The following is a 14,790-nucleotide window of genomic DNA, read 5'->3' on the forward strand; positions in this document are numbered from 1 at the left end:
TTACAAAAAAAGCAATTACTATTGTTGTACCAATTAGGGGAGAAAAATGGCATTGAAGGGAGCCAGGTGTTACAGTGTATCTTGCAGTTAATGAATCTGTCTCATACAGCAAAATGGCTTATGTAGAACAAAATGAAGTCAGTTATGTTACCCTCAAAATTTTCTTTCAAGAAAAATTAGTCCAGACATTTTCTTGTTATCACTGGGTAAGTCCCCTTAACTTCTATCTATCCCAGTTTCCTCAGCTGTAAAATAAGAATGATAATAACACCTGCCATAGAGCTCTAGAGTAAGGATCAAATGAGGTATTTGTAAAGTTCTTAGCTAAGTACCTGGCACCTAGTAGGTGCTTAATATATGCTTGTTTCCTTCTTTCCAGGGTACCACACATCTGCCCTAATCTTAAGAAGCTTTGGAGACCAACTAGACAAAGTGTTTGTGAACAAATAGTAATTTAAATAATAAGGCTATATTATTACACATGATTATATATGCTTAGATTATTAGATACTGTACAGAATGAGAAAGGAAATGGTACAAGTTAATTTCATGATGGTCTGACCAGATCTGGTGCATTATATTTTTCTGTATGCCATATTTTAGTAAGGGTGTCATCAAATGGAAACATATACAGAGCAGGCTAAGGAGAATAATAAAGGATCAAGGAAACACAGGATCACAGATTTAGAGTTAGAAGGGTACACCTAACACTTCACTTTCATCTTGACTTCTTGTCTCTTAACAGTTCCCTATTTTCCCAAACAATTTTCCAAACTCTGGCCTCTTTTATACACTTAACTTGGTGTACTTCTTCCATTGTTCATAAGGTCATAAAATTTTGGGATTGAAAGGGACTTTAGACATCATGTAGTTCAACTCCCTCAAATTCTAGAAAGGAAACCAAAGTCTAGAAAGATGAAACTGATCTCCTAAGGTAACATCATTACAGGATATATTGGCAAATGTTTAACAACTTGCTCTAAAAAAAATGCACATCATGCACTTTAATTTAAATTTGCATTATTGACATTTTTCTCCATCACTTTATTAAGTCTAGAAACCAACAGAATAATAAATCAAGCCATGATTTGTAACATTTGCAAATCTCCCAGTTGTAACAACTCAGCAGGGAAAATTTAACAAGTGACTCTTTAAGCTGGCTCCAGCATGGCACTCTAAGTTGTTTCTGATCTGGGATGTAAGCATAGATCTTCTGAGGTCAGGTGAAGTGTTGTTTTGACTCCACTGTGATTTGTCCTTTCATTTTTGCTAGTCCTCCACTTTGGATTTCTTGCCCTGATATTCCTCAATCATGGGTAGCTTTTATTATCTGATTGTTCCACTGTTTTTCTTCAAAAATATATATATAATTTATTTATTTTCAATTTTCAGCATTCACTTCCACAACATTTTGAATTCCAAAATTTCTCCCCATTTCTCCCCACTCTCACTCCAGGACAACATGCACCCTACCAACTCTTCCCTCAATCTGTCCTTCCTTCTCTCACACCCCTTTTCCCATCCTCCTCCACTCTATTCCTATAGCCCTAGATTGATTCCTATGTACCATTGCCTATGCCCCTTATTTCCAAGTGGCATGCAAAAACAATTTTTAGCATTCATTTTTAAAGTTTTGAGTTCCACATTCTCTTCTTTCCTCCCTTCCCACTCACCCTCATTGAATAAGTAAGCAATTCAATATAGTTCATACATGTGGAATCATGCAAAACACTTCCATAACAACCATGCTGCAAAAGACTAACCACATTTCCCTGTGTCCTGTCCTGTCCTGCATTTCTTCCATCCTCTCTCTTGATCTGTCCCTCCACAATAGTGATGGTTTCTGCTTACCCCTTGCCCCAATCTGCCTTCCCTTCTATTGTCCTCCCTCTCCTATCCCCTTCCCCCTTCTCTTCCTGCAGAGTAAGATAGATTTCCATACCCAGCTGAGTCTGTATTATTCCCTCCTTAAGCCAAATCCAATGAGAGCAAGGCTCACTTACTCCCTTTCACTCCCCCACTCTTCCCCTCTATTATAAAACTCTTGACTCTTTTATGTGAGATGATTTGTTCCATTCTATCACTCCCTTTCTCTCTCTTCCACTACATTCCTCTCAATAGTTAATTTTATTTTTTAAGTATCCTCCCTTCATATTATCCTGTGCAATCTGTCTATCTCTATCTATCTACCAATCTATCTATCTATCTATCTATCTATCTATCTATCTATCTATCTGTCTGTCCACATATGCATATACATACCTATACACATATAATATACACACACATGTATGAATAGACACATATATATACATATATACATTTATATATATATATCCATATGCTAGCATATAATGGGGTCCTTTATACCAAATAATTTTTTATAGAGCTAGAAATAAAAATAAAATTCACTTGGAAGAACAAAAAATCAAGAATATTGATTCAAGGGAATCAAGTGAAAAAAAATGTGAAGGAAGGAAGCCCAGCAGGATCAGATTTCAAACTACATTACTAAGTGATGATCATCAAAACAGGTACACAATATACAGGAGTAAATAGTCATAGCCATCAAGTGATTGATAAGCCCAAAGTTTCAAGTTGGGGGGAGGGCGGTGGCAAATCTTAGTAGTGCCAAAAATTGCTGGGAAAACTGGAAAGTACTTCGGCAAAAACTAGACATAGACCAGCGTCTCAGTGTATATACCAAAATTATATATGTCTATAATATGTAATATATCAAAATGGATCAACTATTTAGACATAATGGATGATATCATAAGTAAATTTGGAGAGCATGGAAAAAATGTACCTGTTAGACCTGTGGATAAGGGAAGAGTTAATGACCAACCAGGAGATAGAGGGGATCATGAAAGTAAAATGGATAATTTTGATTATATGAAATTGAAGAGTTTTTAAACAAAGAAAATCAGTGTAGCCATAACTGAAAGGAAAGCAAGAAACTCAGAGAAAATTTAAAAGTTTCTTTGATAAACACTTCATTCTGCTGCATCCTGAGTTCTAATAGGTTTGATCCTATGAAAATCCTTTGAAGTTTCTGTCTTTACCTACTGCGTCCTCTACCTACCATATGCTACGTAACATGAAACAAAACCCCAAGGGCAGACGGTTTTTGGATTCCCCACAATATCATTCTAATTCTACTTGAGTGGAGCTTTGGGACAGATGCCTGCCAAAGGGGACTAGCCATGTTGGACAGAGGTATTTCTGGAAGCCCAGAGTCAACTGTCTTCATTGACAAGTTTCCAAGGGATGAGGCAGCAGCACACTTTGGGGCAGAGCTCCATAAAAAGGCTCAGTTTTTCCACACCCAACAAAGGCTAAACCTCACTCAGAAGAGGGAAAAGCAGAAAACACTTCTCTCTCTGAAGCTATAAGAAGGGAACTAGCTAAGAAGGGAGGAGGTATCTGGGCTCAGGTACTGGAAGGACACAGATGGAGAAGGCCTAGGGTTCAGGTCTGGCTTAGCTCCAGGATGAAAGAGAGTCTGAGGCAGAGGGTCCAGGCAGGGAGATGGTGTAGACACTTACAGTAACTTCCAGTTGGTAAATCTTCAGTCTGTGCATTTATTCCTTGGAAATCTGCAAACACCAAAAATCAGAGGTTGATTTATTGTTTTGTTGATTGTGTAGACTTATAAAAGTGTTAGAGAAAATGTGAACAAGGTAGACTAAACTTAAGAGTATGTGTGGCATATGTAATATGAACATTATATTATGTATTCCAGACATAATTTTCAGTATGTGTATTCATACAGACACATAGAGACACACACACATATTCCCTGAGAGCTGGTTGTTAAACATTTAGCAGTACACTTGTAGTATGGACCAGTATGGGAGGCCAAGGCCCTTCCTTGCTGAGGACTTTGCTAGCCTGGGGTCAGAGCTTAAGGGAGTAGGTTGGGATATGGGAGATAATGGTCTCTGGCCTTTCTTTGCAGTGACAAATATTTGTATTTAGAAAGAAAATGATCTGGCTTTGTACATGCCTGTTCCTGATGTTGGTGACCAAAGAGGGCAGTGCTGGTAAGTCAAATTTTCTGCTTTTGTAAATTCTCCTTTTCACTCCATGGTGTGTTCATTGAAATCATTAGAGAGACAAGGAACTGGAACTGTCCTAAGGGTGACAGCAGGGTTTTCTTATCAGTACAGTCCCCATTGCCTGTATTAGACTTGAGACATCTAATTTCTGAATCTTAAGTCGGCATGGGAGGAAGTTGAGGTACCAACCCCCAAGTATGCAAAGTGCTGTATGTGACCCATGTTACAGGAGAGGAATTTGACTTTTCTCACTACGTGACATTTATTAAGGCTTCATGGGACTGGATGGCATACTAGGTATTAGAAATGAGGGTGATCCCTGATCTCCCTCAGGTGACAGATGAAAAGACAAGAAGAAAACCAGTACCTTCTTTTGTGGTGGCAACTTGCAGTTTGTAACAAGAAACTAAAAGCATTCTCTGCATGTTTTTGAGACTCAGGTCTCCCTCTGACCTTACATGAGACCTGTACTTCTTCATCTGGATTCATCCCTCGAAGCTGCAAGGAAATCAAAGAAAGATGTCCAGAGTCAAATAGTAAGTGAAGATAGGTCGAGATGATCCCTGGTTGAATGGGTCCTCAGCAGTGCAACCTGAACCATACTTTAGCCCACCTCAATAAAACAGTGACAACCAAATGTTTGCCTGAGAGACAAGTACCAGATGAGCTTCAGCAGACTGAAGCCAGTGATGCCAGAACTTGCTTGATTCTCATGGTTTTTTTTCCCATTTTATTTGCTTCCACAATCTCCCATCCATTTGTCCTCTCTTTCTTGATTATTCTCATTCTTATTGTTGAGTAATTTGCATCATCTCAAACTCTTTGCGTTCTTATTTGGTGTTTTCTTGACAAGGACACTAGAGAGATTTGCCATTTTCTCCTCCAACTCATTTTACAGATGATTAAGTGACTTGCCCAGATTCACACAGTTAAGCAAGTGTCTGAGACCAGATTTGAACTCAGGAAGAGGAGTCTTCCTCACTTCTGGCATGGGGTTCTATCTGTTGTGTCCCCTAGCTGCCCCTTGGCTGCTCCAGAGCCATGAATTTGGAAAGGGGAAGGTATAGCACCAATGTAATATTCATAGCACCTAAGGCACTCATGAATATGCTGGCACAATTCTGAATGGAGAAATACAACAAACTCTCCACTTGGAGGATAGACTCAAAACATTTATTCAAACACCAGAAAGCCAAATCCATCACAGTAACAAAGAAATCTATACACAATAACAGCGCAAAGGGTAACACCGTTTCCAAGCTTGCTTTCTCCTGGGCTTACCACAAACCAGCTCCCTTAAACAAAATGCTTTTTTCTCATTCATAACTAGCAGCCTACTCACCTGTGTCCTTCCCAGCTCTGAGTAGTCTCTGACTACCTTGCTCTCAGCTCTGTTCCAACTCTGCCACTTCCTGTTTCCGCCTTCCTGCTCCACACCATCCTGTTTCACCCTTTCAGCAAACTCCTTCCAAGAGAGACTCAAGTGACTCACACTTCCCTGTGACTCAGGCATAGGCCTACTAATGTATTGGAAAGGTCTCCCCATTTAAATTACCATTATAGAGGGGCACCATTTCTTCTCTGCCCTGTGCTCCACCCAGCAGCATCATTCCAGGATAGAGCCTTTCAGATTAGGGTCCTTTGAACAAAGCTAAGAGAGCAGAGGCTTCAGGGTCAGTGATCCAAAATGGAAGAAAAGCTGGGGAGTAAGTATACCTCATGTGTCTCTGCCCCTCAGGGCCAGTATTAAAAGCTCTGTGGTGCTGAACTTCACATTTACAAGCTCTCAAGTGCTAGGTCAGGCCTGCAAATCACTAATATTATTCAATTCATTGTTTGTTGACTTTCATAGCAATGGGCAAGAGAGAACATTTGTGACATAGTGGAAAGAATTCTGGACTTAGAACCAATTAATGTAGGTTCAGAACTTTCTCCTGACATTAATCAGCTGTGTGACTCTAATAAGTAGCAATTTCTCTGAGCCTTAGGTTCAAAAGCTGTAGAAGGAGAATAATAATATATGCATTCTCCATCTCACTGAGTAGTGTGTAGGAAAGTTATTGGCAAACTCTTAAATACTGTACAAATTGGAGTTGTGATGACGCAGAACATAATCTTAAATAAGAGATTTTCAGTTGTAACTCTTGTTCCTATGCCCTAGATCAGCCTCAGCTCAGGAACATTCTCCCAGATTCAGGGAAAGAAGAGTTTCTTTAGTTTCTAAAGAATATCCCCAGGCCAAGTCAGGGTGAATTCTAGAAGGAGATTCCTCTGGTTTTCAGGCCTTTTCGTATCTCTAAGATTACTCATGGTGGTCAATGAGTAATTCCCTGTGGCTTTTTTGTCTGCAGATGGCCTGTATTTCCTTCAGACTGGGAATGGGAACGTCTACCAGACCTTTTGTGACATGAGGTCTGGGGGAGGTGGCTGGACCCTGGTGGCCAGTGTGCATGAGAATCACTTGGCAGGGAAGTGCACCCAGGGGGATCGTTGGTCCAGCCAGCAGGGGAACAGAGCAGACTACCCTGAAGGTGATGGGAATTGGGCCAATTATGCCACCTTTGGATCTGCAGAAGCTGCTACCAGTGATGACTACAAGGTATGCCCAGAGTACCTGATAGACCCTGTCTGTCTGAATGCCAAGTATTTCTGGTTTGAATGTGTACAAATTTCCTCCTAATGGTTCCTGATTTCTTACCCCTTGGAGTTTGTGGTTCTTTGATTTTTTTTATGGAAAGAGTTTCACCTGATAGGACTAAGCTAATTTTATATGTAGAGGAGAGATTGGATGTGTTTGGTTTGACTCTAGCAGCTAGAAGCAGGAACACTAGGTGATACATGAAAAGGGGTCACTTTGACCTTGATGTCAGAAAAAAATACTTCCTAAAAATGAGAATTTTTCAAAAGTGGAATGGGTTGCTTTTAGCAGTTGTGAGTTCTGTTTCACTGAAGGTCATCAAGCTAGACAATGTCTTGCATTTAATTAATATTACAATAGTGAATCTTCTGTGTACAGGTTAGACAAGAAGATTGCTGAAGTCTCTTCTATCTTTCAAATTCTGTGATTCTGTTTTTTGTAAGCTTTGTCACACATGTGATCAGTGTGACTCCAAAGTTCACAATCCAATAAATGAGCGCCTTTAGCTTCAGTCCTAGTCTCAATGTGACTTCCTGGGAGGCTATTGAGAAGACAAAATTGATTATCATTTTTATTGATGCTATTTACAATTATTTGGTTATATCCTCTAGCTACCTAAAGTCATGGTTCTTTGCCTCTGAATTTAGTATAGAAGTTCAGCTGTTCTGTGATGAATTAATTTTAGACATCCAGCTCTCCTGCTAATCACTATTCTGTTCTTGCCTCAAGAAATTCTGCTATCCTTGGGAGATTTTGGTGTACCCAGAAAGTCTGGTATATAATATTTATACCACCAAGCTATCCTTCAAGGATGTCTGGTTTGCTTTCCAAAAAAAGTCTGGTCCACTATCTTTTAAACTTGCAGGTGGACTTAAATGAACACTTCTTAGTCATAGAGGGAAAGGAGGGGGTGGTTGCCAGTCCAACTTATAGCCAATCATATTGTCCCCTCATGCCTTAGCTATGTAATCAGTCATGTTACCCTCACCCCCATCATGTCACCTAGTCTTTTCTGTTCTTTATTGTAACCCTATAAAAATGAGTTAAGTTCTCATGTTTGGTCAACTGAGGAAAATCCATTTACCCATTCTACCATTCTATTGGCAGGTAGCCTACCTATTTTTTTTTTTATGGACAACTCACACTGGGCAAATGCTCACATGGTGGTCAGATGACATAATCCAAGGACACTTTCAAAGTTTCTCTTGAGAACTTTGGAATTGAATGTGTGACATGAGAGACACTGATACAGGACTACCCAGCATGATGTGTGCTCATCATAGGAGGTGCTGTGCTCTATGAGCAAAACAGAATTGAAATAGGTCACAAGAAAATGTGAGACACACAAATTTTTAGAGTCCACCCCAGGTATTCAAATGGACTATTTGTGTCTGAGTTATGGTAAAGCATTCTGAGCTCATATTGGTCTGATCAACTACAGTCAGACGTGTTGTAACTTGACTCTAGCATAGTGAGGTTTTTTTGGTCTACTTTGAGAATGAAGGAGAGCCACCAGCATCCCTATTTGTAGTAAAATGTTATCTTGCTCAAAGAGAATATGCCTCAGTCTACCTTTGGGGAAATTGACTCATGACAACACTGGATTAAGTCAACTGTTGTCTTCTAGAACCCAGGTTACTATGACATCCAGGCCAAGGACCTGGCCATCTGGCATGTGCCCAACAAGTCTCCCCTGCAGCAATGGCAGAAGAGAACCCTGCTTAGATATCGTACATCCACTGGGTTCTTGAAGTATCTGGGAGGGAACCTGTTTGGCCTCTATCAGGAAAATTGGGTTCCCTGTGCCAGATAAGTAAAGGGCATCCCCGGGAAGTGGGCTCAAAAGGATCCTCAGACATCTGTCCTCATGCTGTTACTTTATGTCTCCTGAAGAAGTATCCAGTGAAATATGGAGCTGGGAAATGCTGGACTGACAACGGTCCAGCTTTGCCTGTCATCTATGACTTTGGGGATGCAGAAAAAACTGCCAAGTATTACTCTCCATTGGGCCAGAGTGAGTGCTGTTCATCTGAGCTCCCCAAAATAATATTACCTGCTAGCCTCATCACTCTGAGTTTTGCACTGCAATGGTGACTTGCCCATAAAAGGAACACCATAGTTTTCCTTCATTCCTCAAAGAAGCAAGGGGACTTCACTAAGGCCAAGAACTTCGTTGGAATTTCTGGTGATGTCTTCGACTGGTCTTAGTCCCTTCTGTCTGTTTCTGTGGTTGTAATGCATGAGTCCATGCTCCCAGATGGGTTTCCTCTAAATCATTAGTGTTAAGCCACAGTCTGGATTTTAAGGTACACCACTGAGGGAATTCCAGGCCTGCTCCTTTGAAACCGATCTCTGAATTTTTGTCTTCAAAATGATCTTTCAAATTCTCTTGTGTCTTACCAGATGAACTGGTTGGAGGCTTTGTCCAGTTCCGGGTATATAATAATGAAAGAGCAGTCAATGCTCTGTGTGCTGGAGTGTGAGTCACTGGATACAACACTGAACATGTGAGTCCTGGGACCCATTAGAAGGTTTGGAGAGCAGCAATTGGGGAATCTCTGAACCTAGTGGGGTCAAATGAGAGCCTCACACCAACTCTCCCTCTTCTCAGTCCATTGATGGAGAGTCACAGTGAAACAGACAGAAACACACAAAGAGAGAAATATTGAGGAAAAGGTTTGAGGCAATGTGATTCATGATAGCACCCATAATACAAGCTCACATTTACGTAGTGTTTTAATACTGACAAAGCTCTTCATACATATTGTCGTATTTAACCTTCAGGACGAGCCTGTGTAGTAGGTGGCATTGTTACTTTACTGAAGAAACTGAGACTGAGAGAGTTGTAGAGACCTATGCAGAATCATAGAGGTAGGAAGTGTGTATGTGTGTGTGTGTGTGTGTGTGTGTGTGTGTGTGTGTGTGTGTGTGCGTGTGCGTGTGTGTGGGGCAGGTAGGAGAGAGGAGAGTAAGCATAAACTTCAGAAAGCTAGCAGTGAGAGGTAAGTAGGGAAGTAAATCCATGTTCCTGGGAGAACTCGTAGCTCTGGACACAGATTTTGATGCCTTTGATCTCCTCAGCAGAGAGGTTGCTCTCTGTGTTACCTGCTGGCTGGGACCCCTCCTCTTTGGAGCCTCTCCACTGTCCTGTTTCATGAAATCCCTTCTATACCACTCCTGAACTATGGAAAGACTGTGAAGCACTATTAGTGAACCAGCAGCATTCCACTCTTTGTGACAAGCAATTCCCTTCAACCTAGGGTCTATAGAGCTATGCAACCATGTTTTCTGGGCTAATTATCCCCTCTCCAGCTGCAGAAGGTAGTAGAAGATAATTTAGATGAGACAGTCTTTAAATAAAAGATTACCACTCTCTCAAACTGCAAATGGTGCTAAAGAACAAGGCAGACCAGACCAGACAGTTCACTGCCAATCAAAATGAATTGACTTTTCCTCTAATCATCTCTCAGCATAGAGTTTCTGTCCAATCAGTTCCCAGAAGCAGGGAATGTCTTCCCCACCCCCCCATGCCCCATCCTTATAACTGCAGTGGCTTGCCTCATTTAGTGGGCAACATTCATCACTGAAGGTACATAAGCAGATCTACTGCTTATCAGGAGGATTATGAATGTATTTTTAGCATTGAATTGGACCAAGAACTCAGGGACCTTGAAGTTTCCTTTCAGCTCCTATATTTTCTGCTTTCTTGTGGCTTCCCCCTAACCTTTGCATTCTAAGAATGTAAATTCTCTATCCCGGCAAATCTCTTCATCTAATTCCATTTTTCTTAGCCTTTCTCCACACAAGGACTTCTCACTTGTGAATCAGAGTGGTAACAGAATGTCAAAATCTCAAGATGTAGTCTTCAAACATGAAGTTGTGACACCCTATTGCCACCTGTCCTTCTGTTTGGAGATAGAAAAGAGATGCCAGGTCTCCTTCCATGTCTTAGAAGGCCTCTAACACTAGGGCATAAGCTTTGGTCATACTGAATCACAATTGAGAACCATAGCTTCTGATTTGGCAATGTATCTTTTTGGGCATCTGCAAACTACCTATGGCTCCAGGTTTGGGGGCAGTCCAGAAGCAGAGTATACGTCTGTTATCTTGCGGTGGTCAGGCACAGGATGGAACTATTGAAGAGACTAATGCTTTTAGGAACGATTTTCCTTTCAAAGGCACCAGACTTGAAGATTGCATATTTCTATGCCCAAGTTTTATTTTAAATTTGGCACATCGTGGAAATAAAGCTTCAAAGGAAATTTTTTTAAACCCTTTGTCTCAAAATCATTCACACCTTGTGTCCATTTAGTATCAGTTTTTTTCAAAGTCTGTAAATTTGTTGTTCAAACTGATGATTTCATCTGTATGGCAATTTCTTGTATAAAAACAACCTCTGTTGATTCAGATACTTGTCTGTAGTTTTAAATCTGACAGCACTGCCTGGGGATACTGGGAGCATAAACCATCTGACCAGGGTAACACATCAAGTATGTGCCAGAGGCAGGACCTGAACCTCTAACCTTAATGCCAGCCCTTTGTCCAATCTGCTGCTGTTGCCTGTGGGCAAGGTACTATGCTGTAGAAAGAAAATTGGTTATTCTTGTTTAAAAAGTGCTTCTAATTTTGGGGAAATAGAAGGAGTACAAGGGAGCACATGAAAATTTTTAGTTCAGTGATTTAGAACATATGGTGACTTTTGACATTAACCTAGTATAAGGTACTCACTTAAAAATAATTTTCATTTCATTTCATTTCATTTTTATTCTGAACTTAAACACCAAATAGGATATCTAATGCAAGGCATTCTACAGAGAAGCAAATTGAGGCCCAGAAAGGGACAATTGACTTAATTGAGATCACAATGGCATAGAATAGGAATAGAGGCAAGATTCAAACCGATGTTTTATAATTCCAAAATCCAAGGGCTTTCTCCTGTGTGTGGGAGAGTCATTAAAAGGACTACCTGAATGGGTAACTCGTACTAACTGAAAGTATAACCAAGGTCTATGTTGTTGAGAAAGGCTTCCCGTGAGTGGCAGCATTTGAACTAGGTCTTGAAGATAATCATTATATATAAGCAAGGAGGAGAGTTGTGGGCACTACAACCATGGGGACAGCTAGCGTACTGAGGAATCTGAAGATCATTTTGTGTTAGGGGTGTAAGCTCAGTTTCATGAGGACAGTCTTAGGCAGGTAAAAGTGAAGACCTCTAATCTTAGAGTTCTCATGAGGCCCCCCAGGGAACAGCTGGGGATTGAGGCGAGAAACACAGGCTATCTTGTGTATTTCCACCTCTTCTCAGTTGGAAACTAGCTGGGGAGAGCATCCCACCCTTGAGATTGGCCTGTGGTCTGAGCACACCTGTTGTTGACTAGCTAGGGGCTGAGAGCAGGCACGGTATTCACGTGCAAATTATGTAGCTGGGAAAGCTTAAGTAGGGACAGGAAAGACTGAAGGCGTTCTTTTGCACTGAGGGGCCCTTAGAGGGAAGAGGGTCCCTCCCCTCTTCCGCTCCCATCATCTTGCTGTGTGATCCTTGCCCCTTGGGAGGAGGAGGATTCCTCTCTCCTGGGGAAGAATTCACCCTCCACATGTAACCACGACCCTGAATAAAGCCTAACCCTTGTTCGACTCTGGAAAGTCTCTTCTCTCAACACGTAAATCCAGCTGATCACCAAAGACCTGGACGACAGGTAAGAAGGCTCGGGTAGTCCATTGGCCTCTAGGCCGAACAATTTTGTAAGTTCCATAACATATAAATGAAACCAAGGGATTCCATGTATTTCCTTCCCTTGGTAGATTCTCTTACTAAATATAGTAATCCCATGGTTCTTTCATAGTTATCTTTCTCCTTTGCAGCACTGCATTGGTGGAGGAGGATTCTTTCCAGAAGGGAATCCCATGCAGTCTGGGGATTTCTCTGCCTTTGACGCGAATGGCTATGGAACTCATGTTGGTTATAGCACCAGTCAGCAGATAACAGAGGCTGCTGTGCTCCTGTTCTACAAATGACAAGTGTGCCATTCTAGAACCAGATGTTGGCAGATTCAGAAATGGGTAACCTCCCTTAAGAACTGACATGACATGATTTCTCTGGGCATGGAATTTAAAGACAATAATAAATCCCATTAAATCATGACACTTGATTCCTGTGACCTTTGTCAAATGTGTTAGCCTGAGTCTTATTTTCCTTACATATACAGTGAGGGAATTGGATTAGATATCCTCAGAGATCCCTTCTAGCTCTAGTCCTATGATCCTATGACTATGGCTGGATAGTTAAAGCATCTATTAAGGAGTTACTGCATGCCAAACACTGCTAAGGACTAGGGATACAAATACAGCTGCAAAAGAGCCCTCAGTTGTAATGGGAGTAGGGGTGGGGTGAGGTATAATACATAATGAGGAACTGGAAACCAGTGCGGTGGGAGCCTATGATTTTGCTGGGAAGTGATGTGGAGACTTGGTGCTAGGCCAACTGAGATGAAAGCTTCCAGATCAGAGCTCAGAGTGAGTTTAGAGCCAGAGTTCAAGGTTCTGGTTGGGGGAGATGAGGATGGTGCTCAGATTGCAAGCCTGATTTGGGAATGGTAGACTTTGATGTGTCTTCTGGGTCTCCATCTTTGAGTTCCTTACATTAGTGTATCTATTCACAGTCATTCTTTGAGGTGAGGGACTGGATTTCATTTCTGTCTTTGTGTCCTCAGAGTTTAGGCCAATAACTTGCACAGAGTAGATGTTGAAACAGTATTTATTAGATTTACTTGTATGTTTCTTGTCCTGCTCTTCCCCAATATCATTGCTTCTTTCAAATTTATGTAATTTCATTATTACACCCTGACCTCATTGGCAATCTTCAGATCATCCTCCCACTTTCTTCAGTGGCTCTAGCCCTTGGCTTCAAGTCATTTTCTCCTTTATGACTCAGCAACTAAGTGGTGCAGTGAATAGAAGGCTGGGCCTAGAGTCAAGAAGGCTTGAGTTGAAATCCAACTTCAGGACATTTACTTACTGTGTTACCTTGGGAAAGTCACTGAGCTCTATTTGGTCATTTTCCTCACTTAAAAAATAAGCTGCAGAAGGAAATGGCAACCTACTCTAGTATCTTTGCCAAGAAAACTCCAGATAGGATCACAAAGAGTCAGACACGACTGAAATGAGTGAACACCAACACTCATGATTTACATTCTCTCTAGAGGTTTTAGGATTTATGTCCCACAACTTTCCATTATGCTGGTTTTATGATTTCTTAAGCTGCCATGACATCCTTCTGCACTCAAATGTAGCTACTTGCTGCCATGGCCACACCTTAGGCTTTAATACAACTAGCAAACACATTCCCTCCAAAGTCCTGAACTTTCTCATTTCCTTCTTCTAGTACAATTTCCTCTGTTTGTCCTTCCCATTTAAATTAAACCTAGATTTCACCCTCACTTCGAACATCTAGGTCCTTGACTGCTCTCCATTCTGTCATGCTCTCTATTTGCCTAATTCCGGTTTTTTTGACTCTTTCTGTAGCCTTGACTTCATTGACATAAGGTCAAGTATTTACTCAATTTATCAAGGTAGTTTTGACATTTTCCTGTTTCATCTGTATCCTCTTCTGACCTTCCTTCTGCTCTCTTCCGTGCTAAGATCTCTCATTTCTGTTTTTCCCCACATCATTATCTCTACCCTTCTGCCTCCCTCCCCAATTCTTTTAAAATTAAACCCTCCTTTGTCATAAATAAATGCAATCAAGCAAAATAATCTCATACATTAGTTGTATCTGAAAATGTGCATCTCATCCTGCACATGTAATCTGTCAGCTTGCTGTAGAGATGAAAATATTGAGAAGCTGTCTGCTGGCACAGATGGATCTCTCTCTCCCTTGCTCTCAGGCCAAATGATGACCTCTGGTGATACTTCTGACTACTCACAGCTCATAAAGTCATAATCCATTCTCTTCCATTTCCAATAGTCATTTGTCTAAGACTAAGGAAGAATAAACACAACATACAGAGAAGGAACAGAGGCAGCCATGTGACCATATGGAGGTCTATGCATTAGTGCTAGCACTGCTCTCCATAGTGGAGGTCCATAGTGTTT

The 14,790-nt window shown here is 41.1% G+C and overlaps 1 long non-coding RNA gene and 1 pseudogene across 1 annotated transcript; one reads left to right on the forward strand and one right to left on the reverse strand.

Moving 5' to 3' along the window:
- Positions 1-1,059: 1,059 nt before the first annotated feature.
- LOC140529047 (uncharacterized) lies at positions 1,060-4,514 on the reverse strand. Its single transcript, XR_011975399.1, has 3 exons — positions 4,429-4,514; positions 3,549-3,599; positions 1,060-1,350 (listed from the first exon to the last, which is right to left on the reverse strand). It is a non-coding gene; the product is annotated as an uncharacterized lncRNA (long non-coding RNA).
- Positions 3,928-12,841, forward strand: LOC140529046 (intelectin-1-like; annotated as a pseudogene).
- The last annotated feature ends 1,949 nt before the right edge of the window (positions 12,842-14,790 follow it).

This window comes from Notamacropus eugenii, chromosome 2 (assembly GCF_028372415.1).
Source record: "Notamacropus eugenii isolate mMacEug1 chromosome 2, mMacEug1.pri_v2, whole genome shotgun sequence".
Lineage (NCBI taxonomy): Eukaryota > Metazoa > Chordata > Mammalia > Diprotodontia > Macropodidae > Notamacropus > Notamacropus eugenii.